General features: G+C 32.5%; 1 protein-coding gene and 2 long non-coding RNA genes across 3 annotated transcripts in view; 2 read left to right on the forward strand and 1 right to left on the reverse strand.

Annotated features, from left to right (window-relative positions):
• Positions 1-717: 717 nt before the first annotated feature.
• On the reverse strand, positions 718-6,118 carry LOC128999252 (uncharacterized). The gene is made up of 3 exons (XR_008491261.1): positions 5,932-6,118; positions 3,175-3,274; positions 718-955 (listed from the first exon to the last, which is right to left on the reverse strand). It is a non-coding gene; the product is annotated as an uncharacterized LOC128999252 (long non-coding RNA).
• Positions 6,119-9,113: 2,995 nt separating this feature from the next.
• Positions 9,114-12,920, forward strand: LOC128999253 (uncharacterized). Its single transcript, XR_008491262.1, has 3 exons — positions 9,114-9,426; positions 12,155-12,188; positions 12,816-12,920. It is a non-coding gene; the product is annotated as an uncharacterized LOC128999253 (long non-coding RNA).
• A 163-nt stretch (positions 12,921-13,083) lies between these two features.
• The window catches only part of LOC129000339 (uncharacterized), a 31,537-nt gene continuing 23,329 nt past the window's right edge, over positions 13,084-21,291 (forward strand). Inside the window, exons 1-2 of the mRNA XM_054427302.1 lie at positions 13,084-13,144; positions 16,150-16,189. The gene's annotated coding sequence lies outside the window, so the exon portion shown is untranslated. The remainder of the gene's footprint in view (positions 13,145-16,149; positions 16,190-21,291) is intronic.

Here is a 21,291-nt window from a genome sequence, read left to right on the forward strand (position 1 = left end):
GTTGATCAATGTGGTAACAATATTGTTACAACGTTTTCGTGAAACAAAATACATTGTCTTGACAATGTTGTCTTAATATTTTTCAACGTTGTTTCAATGTTGTTTTCAACATTTAAACAACATTCATTCAATATTGCCCAAATATTGATCAATGTGGTATCAATATTGTTACAACGTTTTCGTGAAACAAAATACATTGTCTTGACAATGTTGTCTTAATATTTTTCAACGTTGTTTCAATGTTATATGGAAATATTAAGCCAATATTAAGACAATTTTGAAAAAAGTTTAGAAATAATCAATTAACAATATTTTGTTAACATTAACAGTATTTTGATTATTGTTTTTTCAACATTGTTAAAGTATTTTTGTATCGGCTGTATTATCCTGTCAATATTAAGCTAATATTTTAAAAAATTCCCAAAATAATTGTTAAACAATCTAAGTATTCAAAATACTTCGGCCTGCATAAATGCATAATAAAAATGTCAAAACAAAAAAAACTCATTTTAGGTAATACTCTATTGACTGACAAAACTATTATTAATATATTATTTTATTCTTGAATAACAGTAGGCTATGCTATTTCATAAAATCTGCAAAAAGTATTTCTGTAGAATATTGTTGACATAAGTTATGTATATTTATTTCAAGAAAAAGGTAAAATATAACGTCACAATTTAAAAATATTTTGTTTATTCTTTCACAAAGCCCAAAATATACATTTTTTATAGAAGGTCAAATCACATAAGTAAAAGAGACCAAAAAACCAAGCGAACAAAATATTCTTATAATATATCAAATCTGTAAACAAAAGTAAATCACTTTCAAGATTTAAAAATTAATAACTGTAGGCTCAATGTATAGGCCTAGTGATTGTCGAAAAGTGTTTATATCTTCGCTGACATCTCCATAGGCCCGATTCTCTTCGACTGTAGCGGCATCCTTCCCTTTCCTAAAAAAAGTCTTTGTGTCAAGTTTATTTTGCATGGGAATTGGGAGTATCTGAAAGTATAGAACAAGAACAGCTGCTATTTCATGTTGTTAAGGGTTGGATAGAGCTTATGAAGTACATCAGGCATGTTTGATCTATGTTCCACGCTCTCATAATTTTTATTTCAGCTAATACTGCGGTTTCGTTGTGGACGAAATGAGAGTAAAAAAATGAAAAAAAATATAAAACCTAACCATCATAAACTAACATAACTAACCAAACTTGCTAATAATATAAAAAGAGATATAAGATAAAAATCTAATGAAGGTTTACTACCTATTCGAAAAAATTGTTCTGTTCATAAAATAAAATTATAAATGCCTCAATTTCTAACAAAATATGAAGTAATCACATTCTAAGCAAAATTTTTAACAAAAAGTTAGTGTCACTGGAGGGATTCAAACTGGATAACTCTTAGACATCGTTTGAGTACTCTATCCACTACACAACATCGATAGTTGAACTTCGTATCGTTGCGCTAATGGTGTTCTCTCAAGAGAAGAGAGTGACGTCAGACCATGACAGCCAATAGAATGTTCTCATTTCGTCCGTATTGAAAACCGCAGCTGAAATAAAAATTGTGCCTCATGGCCCTGGCCCACTTTAAAATAACTATTTTAAGGTTAAACGTAGCCTTGGAGATTGTTAATGGTTTGCAAGGTCTGTAATTTAAATACTCCCTTTTCCACTATTTTCTCCACTGTCAAAAAAATTTTGCATATTACCATTGACTAAATTGTTGAATAGGGCCTACTTGTATTAATAGCCAAATATAATACAAGACCTATATTAACCTATATTATGTATGAAAGGCATGTATTTAAAAATTTAGTTAGGCAGAGATAGAGTCAGAAGAGAGTATAAAGGCTTATTTATTTACTCTTATACAAGCTTCAAATTATCTAGAAATATTTTAATATTGCTATTTATTGCCTTATTTTTAGTTAATGAAAACAAAAACTCAACATAAACAATGCGGTAGGCAGTTGTAAAATTAGTCATTCGAGGAACGATTTGCTAAACATACAACAAAACCAAAAGCTATTTTTTGCCATTATATCAAACCGTATATAGGCCTACCAATATATTTTTCAAACCGGTAGTCAATATATTTCTTGGCTACCGTACTTCAAACATTAGGTGTCAGAGAGAATCTAACTTTATTTTTTTTTTTTAGTGAAATGATCAAATTTGTTTAATCTTTTTAAGAGGGTGAGCAAATTTTCGTACAAAAACGCCACGTACTATCGGTTCAATAACGAAATACTAAGTATTTATATTATTTCGGACCAAATAGGCTCGATTCAATCGATTAATGGTTGAATGAATACATATAATGAACACTGTTACCGTACCGCGACAGTACGAAGTGCTGCCATCGGTGTTCGAGGTGAAGTGGATAGTGTTCGGCTCATAATCAAATACTTATCAGATCGAATCCCACCGGTGACACTAACATTTTGTCAAAGATTTTGCTTAGAATGTGATTACTTCTTAACTGTACCGGTACATCTTTTTTTAGAATTTGAGGCATTTAAGTTATAATTTTATTTTATGAACAGAACAATTTTTTCGATAGTAAACCTTCATTTCATTAACAGCATGTTTGGTTAGTTAGGTTAGGTTATGACAGTTTGCGAAATCACATGGCGTTTTTAGACAAAAAAGTGCTCACCTTGATAGCCTACCTAGTTTTTACCATCTGGTTAGCCTACTTTACTAATCGATCTTGGCTGAGATTACCTACAACGTAGCCTCATCAGACACAACACTCCCTATGATTATTAATACATGTTTTGTGATTTGATTAATCTAGTCAAACGATAGGCCTAGCCATACAATTTGATATAAAGCAATTATTAATATTTAGACAATTACATGCAATTGATACTGTCATGAAAGCTTGAAAAGCACAAGTCAGTCATACAACAGTAAAATATGATACATTAAAGCAAAATAAGTTAATAAGTTCATTGTACTAAAAACCAAATAAAAGTACTGATAGCTATATTTTAGAAAAACATCATGCAAGATTAATAGAGCTAAAGTCCGCTTTGAAAAATCTTTAAGTCTGTAAAAGGGCCTTACAATACAATCAACCATGCATACATCACATTCTTAAAACTATCTAGGCTAACATGCTGAGCTGACAGAGGAAATCAATTGAAAAGGTCAATTACCTGTAGCTTCAAAGGATGTTAGAAACTTGGTCAGTCTTGTGTAGAGTCTACTGATTTTATTTTGACCTCGTGCCCCATGGTTTTATACGTGCCTGCGTGCCTGTGAAGAATGAGAGTGTTTAAGTTAAGGGATTTTTGTATTTATGTAACTTAAGACACCTGCAAAAATGTACAGGTTGATTACTGTTTGAATTAGGCTTTAATTACTGCGCCATATTCATAAGCAGTGCGACTAAGTTAAAACAAACAATTAAGAATAGCCTATATAAAGTACAGCAAACCTTGATCGGAACAGAACAAGTTAGGCCTACCAACAAATTAATGTAAGTTAGTTAGGGGTACTTTCCTGTTAGAGAGACATTCATTATTATTGATGATTTTACGATCTTAGTTTTGGTTAACGAAAACAAAAACTCAACATAAACAATGCGGTAGGCTATTATAATATTAAAGAGTAATTTAATGGTACCTATTAACTAAAATAACAAAACCCAACTAGGTACACTAATGTAAAGTGAAATGTAAAGTGATGATGTTAACGACTGATATTTTAGTTTAAAATATCTTTTTAGTCTAACTTATAACTGATATTAGGCTACTGTAGTTGTAATGGTAAGTTAGTGGTTGAAATTAACTTAGTAACTTAACCCTCCAAGTGTCTCTACTTTTGGTCTTAATGTTCGCCCATTTATTGCGCAATCGCAGGGTTTTATTAAAATGTATCTTAGAAACTTAAAAACAATGTAAAGTAAGTTATACTGTTTTATATATCATTTTGTTTGGAAAATTATGGGCTTCAAGGTAGGTCCTAACATATTTAAAACATTACAAAAAAAGATTTCTACAATTTTTGTGGGGTTAACATTTCTCAAAAATTATAAAATAGGCTAAATGAAAAAAATTTATGTTTGCGCTCAATAAGTTGTTATAATTTATCGGTCTACAAATATTTTAAAATAGCCACTTTGTTCAGAATTTTATGAGGATTCCAAAAATATAATAATATAAGGAAGTAGATTTGAAAATAAATAAGTTAAGTTATGGGCAAAAAACCGATTTCGGTACATAGCGTTTAGCTAAGAATGCATAGCCTAACCATAGCTAGGAATCTGGCTGATAATTTACATCAATATCACTACCTACTTCTTCAGGATCATCAACCAGCCCTTCAAAATCACTTAAATCTTTTTATAATGCGCCACGTATATCACTACTTTTGATTTTAACACTAAAACAACGATAAACGTAATAAAACACATCAGTCATCGGTGCGAGGTTAACCAAGCTGTTTACAAATACGCACGTCAGCTGTCTGCTACAATATTTTCGGAACTAAAATGAAGAAACAGACATCAGGAGAAAGCTCTGAATCAGCTGAAAAAAATGATACCCAACTCGATCCAGTTCAATCCGATTCAGCCAGTCCCAGAGCCGTTGCCGTAAACAGTGTTTGTGAGTCGCAAAAGCGACACATAACACCACAGCGGGTGTGTTATGAGTCGCTTTTACGACACATAACACTCGGAGGGTTAAGGTAGAGCCTATCATAAAATCAATTTAGGCCCTAGCATAAAAGTTATTTTAGGTTGTAAATAACATATGTACCTGTATTGTTATTCTGCCTCGTGCCTGTGAAGAATGTGTGTTTAAGTGCTTTTTGTATGCAAGAGACAAGCAAAAATGTACAGGTTGGTTACTGTTCGAGTTAAGTTCAAATTACTGCCATAACTTAATCATAAGCAGTGTGACTAAGTTAAGTCATAACAAACATAAGAATAGCCTATAAGTTAAAGCACAGCAACCTTGACCGGTACAGAACAAGTTAGGCCTGCTACCAACGAATTAAATAAGTTAAGGCTAAGTTAGTTAGGTACCTATGAACTAAAATAACACAGATACCCAACTAAAGTGATACGGTAATGTTAACAACTGATCTTTCAGTTTTAAAATAATTTTAGTATAAGCTTAACTTTTTACTGTTAAGGCTACTGTATGTAGTTGTAATGGTAGGTTAAGCTACTTAACTTTAGAGGTCGAAATTAGCGAAATTAGTGTAGTATAATGTTATATAGTCAATGGTAAAATCGATCAATGCAGGCCCTAGCATTAAAATTATTCTTGGGATTAAATAACTTATTAAGTTGTTCCGCTTATAAAAAGGCCAACGGTAACTTAATGTTAGGCCTAGGCCTACTTTAAATTTACAAATTATTGACCAATTCATAGGATAATTAAATTGTAGCCTACTTTGAAGTTGTAAATTGGCTTTGGTATGTAACATAAGTTTAGGTAAAATAATATTGACATCCTAGGCTAAAATATGTCAAAGGTTAAACTGCAATGGCAAAACAGGAAAACACATTTTCGTCTAAATTAATGTTAGGTAAAAAAGATGTGAGATCATTCAAGCCTTGGAGATGATTAACTTATAACTTCAATTTTCTGGGCAAATGCATTCACAATGATCTCAATGATTAGGCTAGGTTTTACTTTTTCTTTCAGCATTCAAATGAGTTTTTTTTTGTTTGCTTATAAATATTAGCCTTATAGGACTAACTTATTTAGCCTACATAGCCTACTATCACACTTACATATTTTATTTGTGTGTTAACAATCAATCTTAGCAGTCGGTACTGCATTTGTAGGTTAAAAGATTTTAATAAATTAGGCTTGGCTCTATTAAGTTACGATTAGAGTGCAAGCCTAGCCTATGTAACTATGAATGCAAAACTTAACTTGATAACAAGATGCACTTACCTTAAAGCTGGTATCTCAAGTTGACCACCATTAAAAAACTGTTTTCAGCCGTAAATAATTGTATTATTATACATCAGAATCTCAAAGCAAAGGGAAAATACAATCATTGCAACATGGTGTGAAGTAAGTGAAATAAAAATTACGAGATTGAGACTAGGACTAGAGATGATTGATTTGATTGAAATGAAAGATGCTCTGGAGCTGCCGAATGCCGATGATGGAAGATGAGATGAAGAAGAGAAGAGAAGATGGATGCTACCATGCTAGATGCTAGCTAATAGATAGATCCATCTGCGCGCGTTTTAATGGCGCGCACAAGAAAATAGTTCTAATTTAAATTGAAGATATTTTTGTTTCTACCCGTTTGGGTAGAATTTTTATTTTAGTATTTTGTTTTTAGCATCAACCTTATTCCCTTTATTACTTAATAAAAGCCTAGTTTATATTTATTTTGATTTTCAGGATGAGCTGAGTCCATAAACAGTTTTCAATCTTATTAATGTTGTTTCAATGTTGAAATAAAAATTATTTCAACATTATTCAATATTGACAACAATGTTTTCAATAAATGTTGATCAATGTTGGGAAAATAATGTGTTAATGTTGAAATAATGTTTTTCAACATTAATCAATATTATCAAACAATATTTTCATAAAACGTTGATCAATGTTGGGAAAATCTTGCTTCAACATTAAAACAATATTCTCAGAACAATATTGTTGACAATGTGAAGCAACATTATTTCAACATTTTAACAATATTGTGTTGCTACTTGGGACTGAACCGATTTTATTAATTAATAGGTCATTGGATAGCCTAATTTGTGAAGATTTGCAAATAATTATGAAAGTACTGTTGAGGTTGCAAGCAAGATCGTTTGACTATAAATCGATGATAAATAACTCCATTTTTTGAACAATCTGTGTTGGTCGTGATTTAGCTGTGTGCTTTAATGAAATGGAAGCTGGTATTTCAATGAAGGTTGTTAGGTCAAAACAAATAGAATAACGTAATTAGAATTAAGTAAATATATCTATAAAACTAAATTCCATATCCAAGATATTAACAAATTTATATTTTCTGATTGAGCGATACAGTATCTTGAACTAAACTGATTAAAACTATCAATATCTCAAGTGAAAGTCTTTGAAGTATTTTAAAACAAAGACACATAAAATAACTTAAATAAAAATAGAGTAACGTATCATTGATTGCAGATAGGTACTAAAACGATTGTAATTATTGTTGATTCGTGATTCAGCAGTGTGCTTTAGGTAGTCCGATCTTAATAATCAATAGCTCAAATGAGAGCTGGTATTTCACTTAAGGTTTTTAGACCAAAATGTATAATGTAATTAGAGCTGCTAGAATACATTGTTAATTGAAGTGAAAAAAATTCTTTCGTCAAGTTATACATTAGATAAATTAATGATGATGCTTGATTACGAATATGTGCTTGCATAGCTTTTTTTTAAGACCAAAATTATGAAAATCGGGCGGATAGAAAGAGGAGCCCTCCTGTAAACCATCGCCCACCTGCGAAACTTTGAACTCGAAAAAAAAACAAATTTAACTCCTATAAGAAATGTACAGGGAGGCAGTTTGTGCAAAACTCGAAATATACGTCAAAATGAATGCCGATGCTTGATGGCAAATATGCGGTACGTCCATGCCTTTTTAAGGCAAACATTATGAAAATCGTTCGGGTATAAGAGCTATCACTACTTGGAAAAGAAAAACCATTTATTTTTATAGATAGTAATAATTGGTTTAGGCTGTGGTTTCCTAGACGCGTAATAGATGCGCAGCGGTTTAGATGCGCAGCGTCTTTTATCCAGGTCCCAAAACGCAGCTGCCGTGAGTGGTTTCCTAGACTGCGTACAATACACACGGTTGGTGCGTGACATAAGTTCACGGGAGAGATTTCTAGAGGCTACTATGATGTTATACGACGATTTAGATAATGAAATGGATATTTTGGCATTAAAAGCTTTGAAGAAGCGTAATCAGTGAAAAATACATGTTAGGAACTGTACGTGGCCCTCACGCAACTTTTAACTGTAGTGTTAAAGCAAACATGTCAATTTAAAATGATAACAATAAATCTTAATTTACCCTGTTAATATTTGCTTTTACTGTTATTATATTTACCTATTCGGGATTTACCGAATCGATGAAAATACCTTTTACAAGTATAACTGCAATAATCATTTTATACTTATACGCCAACCCCGTAAGAAGTTTGGGTACTATGCTAGTAATTAATATAGAGTAAATTACTAAGATGTCCAGGAGTTCTTAAAATAATTATGGGGGCACTTATATTTGGGAGTTGGTTGTGCTGACTTGAAAAGAATATTTGTCAATATTAGGTTTTTTTTATTAATACAGTAACAACAATAAAAAAAATGTGAGGACAAATTAATTGTAGGGAACATGTAACAAGGGGATTAAATATTAAAATCACACATTATGGGGAAATTAACTCTACATAACGAATGATATGAAATATAATAATATAAAATTTTAATTGTATGAACAAAGTATTTCCATAATATTAGAAGAGACAAATTCAATCAATTTTTCGTCGTTGTTGGAGAATTTTGCCTTCTGTACAACATTTACTTCCGAATCCATTGCACAAGACGTGTCTAAAACGCAGCGTAACTCAGATTCGACTGCTCTGAGAGCAGTCGGTCAAATACGCAGATATTGGTGCGCGCGTATTAGATGCGCGCGCATTAGATACGCAGCCTTGGAAACCGCTTACACGAAACCCCTTAAGACAAGTGTGCTGCGTCTAATCTATTACGCGTCTAGGAAACCACAGCCTTACCAGTACAGTATGCATAATCTAATCATACGAAACATATGTTAATAATTCAACAGCTTATTTTTATACAGTATTGCAATCTAATTAATTTTTCTTTGATTAAATGTTGTTAACAATTTGCATTTGTGTTTAAAGTGTGTTCCTTATGTTCATTGTGTGATTCTAATGTTATGTGCTTAAACTGTACCATTAATATTAGTGAGTAAAGTGGTGTATGGATTTCATAACTATTATTTTACTAGAGACCGTTGTATTTAAACACATCGGACACTGTTGCTAGTATCTAATCTTTTGCATATTTTCAGGTAAAACAATTTCATCCGATGCCATTGGGGATATTGAAAAAAAAGGCTCTTTCGAGATCTTTACAAATCATTTGGAAGATGATCCCTACATACTGTACAAGTTTAGAGATTCTATTGCGATCGCATCGTCTAAGAAAGGCCATATCGTTACTGTTAATAGGCGCTTGGATATAGATTCACAATTTTACGCCTTCCTCAATACACAAAAGAGCAAGGAATATTTGTCTATTGTAATCTCTTTGTCTTTCAATGAATGGTGTAGGTATGATATTTGTGTCAGTTGCAATGGCAAAGATCGGAAACCAACTGTAAACGGGGATAAGCGACCAGACGTTGCTTACTTCAAGTGGTCCAAGGTAAGTGGGTAATTTACTAATGCTAGAGATTATGTGACTTGGTTTGCACTCCGACGCAAGCTGTTGATCGCTTTAGTTTGTATCTGAAAGTATTTAGCTGCATGGGAAATGTAATTTGCTTAACAGAAAATACTCATAGCCCAGCTACTAAGTTAAATAACTAAACTAATTATAGTTACTAGGTGAAACCCGTCGAAATCGACGGTTACTTTCAATGCTTACGCTAATTCATCTACGAAAAGTTAGGTATAGTGGAATATACTTGAAGTGAAGTTGGCTTTTATTCTTGGACTGTTAGGGACCTCCTCGTTTATATGGTTGTGTGCCTTTGTTGGCAACAAATAATGCAAATGACATGCGGCATTTCCAAAAAGCAAAAAACACTGTAAAATTGGCAGTTACGTCAATATTGACATTTACATGCATTATTAAACAACGTATCTTATGAAGGATGATGTGATCTAGTTTAAAAGGAATATGATCTTTCTGTCATGACAGTAGCTACTTTAGTATTTACACTCTATGCCTTTTTTACAGCCGAAATGTCGTGTTATAATCGTGTTAACAACCCAGTGGGCCACGGTCCGTTATATAGGCCACTGCAAATAATTTGTCAGATAGGTACCATTTTAGGCAAGGTTTCTGTCTTTGGATGTTATTAGACACGATAAGAGCACAATAAATTTCTTCTGCAGATAAATAATCTGCTTGAGAAATAATAAGCCAAATTATAAATGTTACAATGCGAGTTCGAGCATTTTGTAACTATATGGGTAAGTTACATAGTATTTTTTAGGCTGCTGCTCAGTGCACTTATATATTTTTTTATATATTTTTTAGAGATAAATTAAAAGGTTTTTGTTGCTGAGTAGCGCTAGTAAACATGCACAACCCATTTCGTTATTCTAATAACATTCATAGGCTCTCACATAGTTCTACATAAATAATTTAAAATGTTTTATCCAGTTGATGTAAATTACTATTAATTTAACAAAATATGGACTCGGCTCAAATGGGCAACATGACCTTCTGCACTTGTATTATTTTATTTTGTATGGTATTACACAATCGAAGATTTGTCCAATGATTGGAAACATGTATGACAGTAATCTCATGAACCTATGATGATCTGTCTAGAATAATATGATAAAATATAGGCAAAAGTGGTGAAAAAAGACACCAACCCGTAAAATATATATTAGATAGTTCATATGAGAAATTATTGTAAGAGTTCTGTGATAAATAGTTATTTGTGCAACTAGTGAGAAAAGTGAGCAATTGACTCACTCGAGAGAAATCCTTACTCACGAGCCGTAGGCGAGTGAGGAATGGTTTCTCGAGTGAGGCCATTGTACTTTGAACTCGAGTTGCACATTATACTTTTCCTACAGTTACCATAAAACAAATAAATTGGTGAAGAAACATAACCTATTTTTACACAGAAGTGAACTTTTAATATAACATTAAATGTGAAGTGACAAATACAACAGTACAACAGCTGACCAGCTGATTTACAGCCAGTGCTGCCAACGTATTTCGCGCGCATACGACGTTGCCTGCATGCTACGCGCTCACTATTTCGTGCCTTCACGTTGCAAATCTGGAGTGAGACAAAGTAATTAGAGTGAGACAATGTTAACATTGTCTCACTGATGAGCGAATTGGCCACTTTGCTTTCTCAAATCAGTGAGAGAACATGTACATTGTTAGGTAACTGTAGGAAAAGGAATTTCCACTGATTTCATAATGGAAAGTTGTATTGCAAAATATGACATGATACAGAGAAAAATCAATTTTAAAATCAGAAAATAACATTGCAAATACAGTACTTCTTTTGGACATCTCAGTAACTCCCAATAAATGTGTGTTGTTTAAAACACAATTTAAAAACTAACAGCTGTTTCATTAAAAAGTATTTTCCACATGGCCAAAATGTAAACAAATCTGTCGAGGGATCTTTAAAGGCTTCTGGGGCAGAGCCCTAAGGGACTTTACTTCGTGTTTCTTTTGATAACTCATCTACAGACCAAGGCCTTTCTTTGGAGACCTATACCAAGTTTCTACGCCCAGCCGTTCTCTCAAATTAGTGGAGACAAAGTTTCCAATTAAATTTTTAGATTCTCCCATGTTAATCTTATGGGAGAAAATCTAACTTTGATGGAAGATCATCCATTGTCTCGTTGTCATTTTTCACATAACAACTTCGGCTGTAAAAAAGTAAACTGGAACCTCGTTTGTTAGTTAGGGTGGAAATATATATTTAATTTTAGATATCATACTACAAAAAATGGACTACAAACAACGATGATGTCTAACTTTAGTTGAAGTCCGTATTTTAATCCCTGGAGAATAATGTAAGCCGGAATCAAGTAAGTAATGGGAAATTTTAGAGTGGTTTATTTGTTAGTAGACGTTTATTTTCACTTGGTAAAAGATATCGTTAACAGAATTTGAATATGAATAACAAAAAACACTGAACACCATACTCGAGTAAAACAACAGATAAGTATATGCCGATGCTTGATGTAAAATCTGTGCGTGCATACCTTCAATTTGAGACCTCGACCATAAAAATCGGTCGGGTAGAAGAGCGAAACGAACTCGGAAAAGAAAAATCAAATTTGTTTAATATATTAGAAGTATTGATTGTATCAGTGGAGTAGTGGGGAGATAAAATGTAGGCCTACATACATTTTAAACATTAATGAGATCACTTTATTTGTTTCAGGGTATAGATTTCGTTGATCGTCGTTATATAACGGGTGAGTTGTTTTATTACGGATTGGTTTTGCATTTATTATATACATTTTAAACGTATTTGACTTCAAAGTGTCATACTGTTTCAAAACAAACACTATTTTAAGAAAATATAGCCTAACTTTTGACAAGTTAATTTTACAGTGCCTTCTACTCCTGAGCTGTAAAACTTCAACAAAATTAATTTATTTGTAATTGAACTACTAAGGTTAATTATTTTGTTAGACTCTTATTGTTACATTGTTTGAGATTAATGCAATCTTTAGTTGCCACAGAGACCACCCTTAATCGTGCAATGGATAAGAAACCATTAACAAATTCATATTTCAAATTCAAGGCCATACTACATTCCGGGAAACGGAGAACCGGCCACCTCTAGCCCTAATCCGCATATAGAAGTTTGGTTGGATTAGGTTAGGTTAGATGTTATAAATATGGCCCCTGAATTTACTATAGTACCAGTAGCCTAAACCCCGACACCCACTAATTCCACTTAGGTCAAATAAATGATTATTGGCAGGACAGTATTCAATTCAGATGTCAATTCGCTTTAGAATGAAATAAGTATTTTTGTGCGTGTGCATGACTCGTTGAATTTATTAAACTGAGTTAAATTTCTATTATTTTCTCAGATTATAGGACTACTGGAATTAGCGCAGAGTATGTGAGCGTTGGAAGTCCGAAAATTGTGTTGAGCTGCTACGACCGATACCGGGAGATAAGACTGCGAACTCCAATAGGACATCAAATAGCATCAATCGATGGTATTAGTTGTTCTAAAGCATTGAAACAAACATTCACCATTATGGCGCTAAAAACAGACTTATCTGCTAGGGAGATTTTTCATCTCGGTGAAAGAGGAAAGCTTCATGATTTTTCTTGGATGTACAATAAGGAAGATTTCACAACGGTTGTGTTTACTGAATTAAATTCTCCGTCAAAGAACTCTTACTGGAGGAGGGTGAGTTTTAAGTAGTTGGAAAACGTTATTAGAAGTTTAGCAATACTGTAAAACAATGACTAAATCCATAATGTATATATTTTGTGTAATTTATGTACAATTGTAACTAAGTAAACCTCCTGTCTAATGTTAAACGATTTTGGAACCAAACGCATAACTAGTTTAATGTATATACGAAGATTGTAGAGGAAATGTATGAACTTGTTTATGGCTTAGTTTAAATTATAAAATAGGCTTTAAATGTTAAGCTCATTTTCCTTAAGTTATCCTTTAATTAACGGCTTGGCTCTAAGCTGAGGTCAGATTTGTGTGGGTGCAGAATGAAATTAGAAATCAGTAGAATATATATTTTTTTTAAATCGTTATGTTTGAATAAAACTTTACAATTGCTTAGAACTAAGCATGTCAGAAATGCATTTCTGCCTCTCAAACTTATTCACAAAGGTGTTAGCCCAATAAAATGTCTGGGCGTCAGCTAGGGGGACCTGGAAATTTGGGTGGGAAAAGGTTTTTTGACTGATTCTGACTCAGTTTTTTGCGTTGATTGCGAATATGCCGAGTGGTATATAATAACCTTGACACCCTTGGACAAACACCGCCATATTTGAAAAATGGCGGCCAAAACTGGGTTTTCAATAAATACTTGAAACCGGTTATATACCAAAGTTAAGTAATAAACCTATGAAGGACACTCTAAGCAACCCTGTAAACATCTATAGATATAATGGTCCCAAAAAACCTCCAATGCAAAAATCTGCAAGCCGGGAAACTGCCTTGCACAATATTTTGTAAATGCTATGGCAAAGAGTGTCTGAACCACCAAACTAGAATAAAAAAAATGGGCTGCTTCCGGAAGAAGGAATTCCTTACAACGAAATTAAGTCTTTGACAGTATTTACATGGTTTCTCAGTTATATGTAATAACTAGATTGGCATTATAGTTGTCGCTTGAGGTTTCAACTTGAGTTATAAGTAGAGCCATGCTGTGGGTTTGGCGTAAGCAATTCTGTGTAAATAAAGATGTATCGAAATTGTCACCTACAGCTTGTACAAGTCCATCTTTGCAGTCTCTTAAGCCCCTTAACATTGGATTTTTACTAGCTGCAGCAGCCGCTGATGCTTTAAGCCGCCGAGCCTCACTGTATACCAAATTTGTGTAGTTAATTGATCAGTTTCTTCTTATTTAGCAGTAATGATAATGCCATTTGAAGTGTGGTGTTTTGTTTAGTCAATATAGAAGTAGCAATGTTACCTATCATCAAGGAAGGTAGACCAGTGAGTTATACCAAACTCTTTTAAAAATGACAACAATGTCTTGCTCATATTAGATTCAAGATTCAAGGCTATCATAATTTAATTTGGTTTCATAGCTGTCTCTGTTAACTGTGCGTGATGCAGTTTCTATTTTCTATTTCTAGTTCATATTTCTATTTTCTTCACTACGTTTCCAAAACTACATTCTTCATCTTCATCAGATAATGTCAGTTTCATCACAAATGGCATTTGACTTTTAAAAGCAACGATGTTAGCATTTCCAGGAGAAGATAATGAATTCTAGCTAGGTCCAACTATGCCTGTAATTTTTTTTACTATAGTTTTACGTGTTATGTTTGACACCCTGGGATTTATATAACTCAAACAGCTACGGTATATTGAGTTCCAAATGCGTGATGGGTCTTCTTTCATCATATCAATAATTGATTTCAAAATATACGAAATATATATTAATATATACGAGTAATGTCCAGTGGTCGAAGCTCCACCAAAAATATGTAATGTACTCACTTATGTTAATGTTTCACCCCGCACTGTAAATAAAACATGTGATTGGAGTTTCTTCCATTTGTTTTGATTTTCTGTTTATATTTCGTTGTTATTTCGTCACCAGCATGGCAACGCATAAGATCCATGTAAATTTTTTCAAATTTTTAAACTCATTTTTTGCGCTTATCTTGAGCCTATTTAAATTTATAAAGGGATTCTGCACACCTACAGGAAAATAGCTTTCTAACGGTATGCGTAGATTTTCCCTACGATGCACACGAGCTGAGAAAAAAGGTTTTAAAGAAACGTGCTTGCCTATTAATATATAGATAGATTTGTATATTGATGCTACAGCTGTCTCAGTAGGCCTGCACTGCGGTGTTGCCATTTTTGTCTCGCAGCATCCTTGTATTAGAGGAGGCTATGTTTGCTTAAAGCCTACACCTTTTTTAAACAAGGAAACATTAAATTATTTGCGTTAGTAATAACTGACAGTAATTTTAATCTAACGAATGTATCACGAATACTTGATCAGACCCAGTATAGATCATAAATATAAACAAATTATGTTACTGGCCAAAAAATAAACATAATTTTATATTGCTTAAATGGAACTGTCTAAACAATATGTTAATGCTATTAGTATAGGATTCGGGCCAGCAACGTAATTTGTTATGTGTATTCGATCAATACCAGTTCTGCTCAGGTATTCGTGGAATATATATAGTCTAAATCTCACGAACATTTATATAAAGTCACATACACTCAAATAAATAACTATAATAATCTAGTAAATTTTATGTTAACGAATCCTGGCAATGCTCTCTTCCTTGTCGATAAAATACCTTGCATTTCGTTTGGAATTATTTTATTAGGGAGATGAAAAACAAGGAGATTAATAAGTGAAAATATGTTTTACGTGTTACAGTACTGTACTTATATGAACAGCCTGTATAAGACCCATTTTGTGTGCAAAGCACATGACCTATAATTGTTTAATAAAATATTGGCATTTATTAAAATAATATGAATCTAGCTCAGTTTTATTACTGCCATAGGCCTACTCTTAATACCTTGTAAATAAAATTAGTTCAGGATTACATAGTAAACGATACTTAACTAAACGATCACCAGACAACCGATGTACACATATCAAAACCGGATGCCTGATACCTTATTTATTGACAAAGGGCACAAAACAATTAAAATGCAAAATGTATCTAAATTAAATTTTTTTTTAGATCCCTAACGAGACTCCTAATACCTGCCCATTTCTAAAAGGTAAGTTGGAAAGATAAATATTAAGTGTGTGTTGTTTTTAATATATGTATACAATTTTACTAGGCTGTATGTTCTTAACCTTACCATGATGAATGCGGTTTGATGGAGACAAAAATAAATATCAAATGTATAATGGTAAAATGGATATGAAGAGGTTCCAAAATGATAAGGTAACGGACTGCCCCGCCTCTCTCTGTTTAGCATGGGAAGAGGGGCCTTTCGTCGCCGACGATTTGCGAGCTATTCAGTCTGTACTGTCTTTAAATAGACAACTAGTTTTAATATGTATCAGCTGACTTATTTGTTTGTTTTGTTAGGAGTTTTTGGAATCTATATAATTAATACGCTACATGAAACTTTGTCGGTTGAACTCCTCCGCCATTTCTTAACCGATTTTATCCATTGAAGTCTCATTGGAAAGAGCGTGTCGCGTAGATTTGCAAACTGGCCTTACAGTTTTGAAAGCGTCCCTTGGGCTCTGCCCCAGTGGCTTTGAAAGTTCCCATGTTATCCTTATGGAGAACTTAATTGTTTACATTTTGATCAGCTGTAGAATTTAATTGCTGTTATTGAGCGGAGCGAGCGAAGCGAGCGAAGCTCTTTGGGATCAACTTCAATGCAAACAATATAACACCATCACTCAATAACGGCTGAACACATTTCAGCCAAACTTAACAAAACTACTTAGACTAATAATGAGATGGTTTGTAAACAAACACATTTCAGTTAGATAATGCTAATGCAATTTAAAACGAACTTAAAATTTCAAATTTTTAACATTAGGCTTATGGGACTAAAGTAGCTATGACAGTTTTTTTGTTTACAAGAAAAATGTAAACAAAAGAATCATAAGGTATTTCTGAACTTTCTATACTTTTCTTTTAAACGTTTTTAAACCATTCCTATGATTTTAATAAACAAGAAAATGCCATTAAAACATTTTTTTAAGGCGCGGAATTTACTGAAAATCGAGAAAATATACGGAACTACTTTCTCAATGCGCGGAGCATAAACAAGGAGCGGAGGGATACGGACTGGTGACTACTTTCTTGGGAACCTATTTGTGTTGCCAGCTGATTAGAAACCGCCAATGTTAGAAATCAGGATTTAATAAGCGATATATCGAACCACATCGAAATCAATATTTAATCCGATAATATCTCATAGGTTATATTATGTTGAATTACATCGACGGTACAGTAAGTTATTACACTTATTGATAAAACGCAGATTGAACACTGATCTAATTCAGGCATGTGGGGAGGTAGGTCGGGGTTTATGAGTATTCGTGACTACATTAAGTGTTTTGAAGTAAGGTTAGATTAGGAAGGTAAAGTGTAGGTTATAGGTAGGTGATCGGGTTGTTTATTTGTGTTGCACCATATAATTTTTATCTTTTGGAATGGAATAGTTGGTTAAGGTTAAACGGGGAAACGATTTCAAAAATGCTTGCATATGGTCTTAACTTAACAAACCATTTACAGTATTCTAGCGTTGACTTTATATAAAGTCAATGATTCTAGCAAATTATTACATACTGACCAAAAGAAAAGAGAACATTTGGATTTAGACCTTTGACCATAGCAAAACTATCATATAATTTATGGAATGTGAAAAGTTGTATATCATTATATACTATTCTGTAATATTAATAATTGTTCGGCAAATCCTCATTTTAATGGCTCGGCTGAAAATGAAATCTGCGTTTTGTGAAACAGTAATTTGGTAACAATTCAGTAATTTCAAAAGTTAATAACAGTAGCCTATCCTATATAAATACTGTTATTTGATTGCCAAGCCACGGACTATAGGCCTACATACGTCCAGTTACAACCGTAATAAGTAAACCTGGGCTTATAGAAGTACACTTTTAACCACGGTATGGATAATTGTCTAGGCCTGTCCAGAAGTAGGATACTAATTTCTAATTATATTATCTACATTGTATATTTAAGGCATGTCTTCCCTACTTATTATATTATTCTGTTTTCACTTAAATCAGCTGAATGTGATGTTTACTTATTACTTATGTTTATGCCTACATTTCAGCCATCTTATTTTATTGTTCAATTGACTATCAATACAACTAGACATTCCATCCCCATGTTGAATTTGTAGCCAGCATTTTCATCAAAATCTACTGTATTCAATGGCCAATGGTATTAGGCCAGTATTAAAATGCCGTCGCTAAATCGTCCTAATAATGGCAGAAGACCTACATTCCAGTTACATTACAATCATATCCTCCATCAAGAATACTTGGTATTAACAATCATAAATTATTTCCAGCAAAGAAAGCTGAGTTTAACCGATGTTTATGCTGCACAGTTGAATTTAAATGTCACATTTCCTCTCCTGTTGTTATACAATACTCGTTTTTTAATAGGTACTGTTTTTTGATACTTAAATACTTTAACCAATTGTAAGGGTGAAAAATGAAGTCCAATGTTTTTCTTGTAGGCTACAGTTGAATTTGAATGTAAATTTCCTTTATCTTTTTTATACTTTAATGCCCTTTTTGGATGTTAATATCAGATTCCAACTACTGTAATATTTTCCTGGTTAAAACTACCATAATGCACTTCTCGAAGAGGTAAATTTGAATTATTCTAATTTTAATCTTTAAAACCAGCATTAGTAAATAAATCTATTGACCTTTTTACATTTAGTTACTTATACAAATATCAAATCACGTTTGTTCCGCTCAACTGGCTTTCACCTCTCTGAAAGCAACCCTAGTTTATTTTTCAATTCAACGAAACGCATTGGGTACATTTACTGATTTTGAAGAAATTAAATATTTACTATTTCAATTTACATTCGTACATATTACAATGTTAAAAAAATACCCCCGCCGCAGCAAACCTGCAGACTAAGCGAATTTCCATTTGCCTGGTTGGATTTACACTAAAATGTCTCCTTAAAAATATCACATTTATTCCCTATTTAAATCAAATCAGTTTAACACATACTTAGGTTTGCTGCAACAGGGAGGGTTAAAGTGTTTTTTTTATGTAAAATGTTAATAGTTAGTAAGAAATAAAAACATTTTCCAAATTTGGGCAAAATATGTTAATAAATAAGCAAACTACAACAGTTTACTTATCCTCCATAAGAATAACATGGGAATTTTAAATTTACAATTTTTTTGAATTTTCTCCGCAACCATTAGGCGCATTATAACGCTTCAATATACTAAATTATTTGTTTTTTTAAGCTCTACAAAATAGTTTGTAAAGAAATTGCAAAAATTTAAGTTTTTTTTTATATATATATGAATTTGAACGGATGCTATTTTTGGCCTCTAGGGACCTCAAAACGAAAAAAAAAATCGGTCCCGGGTCCAGGTCTTACCATGAGTACTACGGTAATAGCTTATTCCCTATATGGGAAATTCGCTAAAATCGAGAAAGCCTGGTCAATTTTATATGTTTTACCAAATAAGAAAAATGAATTGACAGGGTATTGTAATTCTTGAGCAATCATTGAAAGAACTGATTTGTTAACCATGGAAATATAGGAAAGTAATAGAACACCACCAAAAAAGTAGAAGAAATAGAGATTTAAAAAAATACAATCGTTATCATCCTATATAAAGAAGAACACATACAATACGAAGATTCCCACAAAAAATTAATGAACAAGGATGTGTTAGCCGAAGTGCTACTATTTTGTTGGAAACACGGACTTAACTTTATGATGATTGGCAAAGGAAACCTCTCTAAGGCCGAATTAAACTGGTACGGCAAGGACATTAAATATATGTTTTCATACAAGTCAAGTGATTTTAAAATAATATGACTACATCCAAGAAACCTTAATAAAACTTTCATTGTGAAATTCACACTATTCAGATTATTATTCACATTCAAGGGAAACAAAAAAATCATCTGAACATTAGGCCTTTCAATTCTGCATTTTTCCAGGTAAATATAACTTACGTTATAACAGTACCTTGCCAAATTAATGCCAATTGAAGCAAATATAATTTTGACAGAGAGGTTATGCAGAAAATCAGGCAATTCTTAAGTAATGTAAACAAAATGTTATCGCTATAAAAAATGACTGAAATTTGTAAACGTACTGGCGACAATGTTACCATGCTGACTACATTATCATTGACGAAAATCAACATGGACAACCTAATGCGGCTATAAGTGGGAAACATGTGTAGAATACCCTAAAAACCAGATCAGCTTATAAAATATTTACAAGAAATGTTTATTATATGAAACTGTTAGGTACATAATCTATGAATTGTTGAGTCTTTTAAACTCATCGGAAATTATAACTTTTATTAGTTTTTAAATAACTACTTTACTCCTTTGCAATTGCTCGATTTCGAGCAACATGTACACTAGTTGGTATTAAAACAGGCTTTATGCAATGTTGATGTATTTTATCTTTAACTTACAATGGCGACGAGGATGGGGAAGAACGGAATTAGTTTTTACTAGGATTATATTTCAAAATTATTTACTTTCAAAACATTATTCTAACTTATAATTCTAATTCAGTGAAACACCAACCCACAATATCCATAACCTATAAACAAACTAAACTAAAAATTTCATAGTCAGCTGCATTATTTCTTTTATATACCATACTACTTTGTGTCAAAATATGAAATCTATAATTTAGACAAGAAAACAAAAAACACTAATAAACAATCTTTCCGAAGACAAATTTCTATCTGAAAATGCTGTGAATGAACTCAGTGATAAAATTAACACATTAAAAGAAGAATTAACAAAACTTAGAATACAAAGGAAAAATCTAAACAAAGAAATACAAACTTTACAGGAAGAGAAAAATGACCGATTTATGAATAAAACCTCTAAAGAAACAAGCAAAAAATGTTTACCAATTGTATATAAAAATAATGATGAAGATAATTACTTAAATGACATACAGTTACAGTCTTACTTTCAATGTATTTCAGATTAAATATCTGCCATTAGAAATGACATAATTTTAGTAGGACCTACAGTTACACAATTACTCATGTACTGTTCCGAATATGATAATATTATAACACAAACATCTCTACATTTCAATGAAGCTAAATATGTTTTCTTTTCTGTCAACAATTCTCCAAAAAA

The sequence above is a fragment of the Macrosteles quadrilineatus genome, unplaced genomic scaffold (genome assembly GCF_028750875.1).
Source record: "Macrosteles quadrilineatus isolate MER2022 unplaced genomic scaffold, UCM_ALF_1.0 Scaffold_8__2_contigs__length_117827958, whole genome shotgun sequence".
Lineage (NCBI taxonomy): Eukaryota > Metazoa > Arthropoda > Insecta > Hemiptera > Cicadellidae > Macrosteles > Macrosteles quadrilineatus.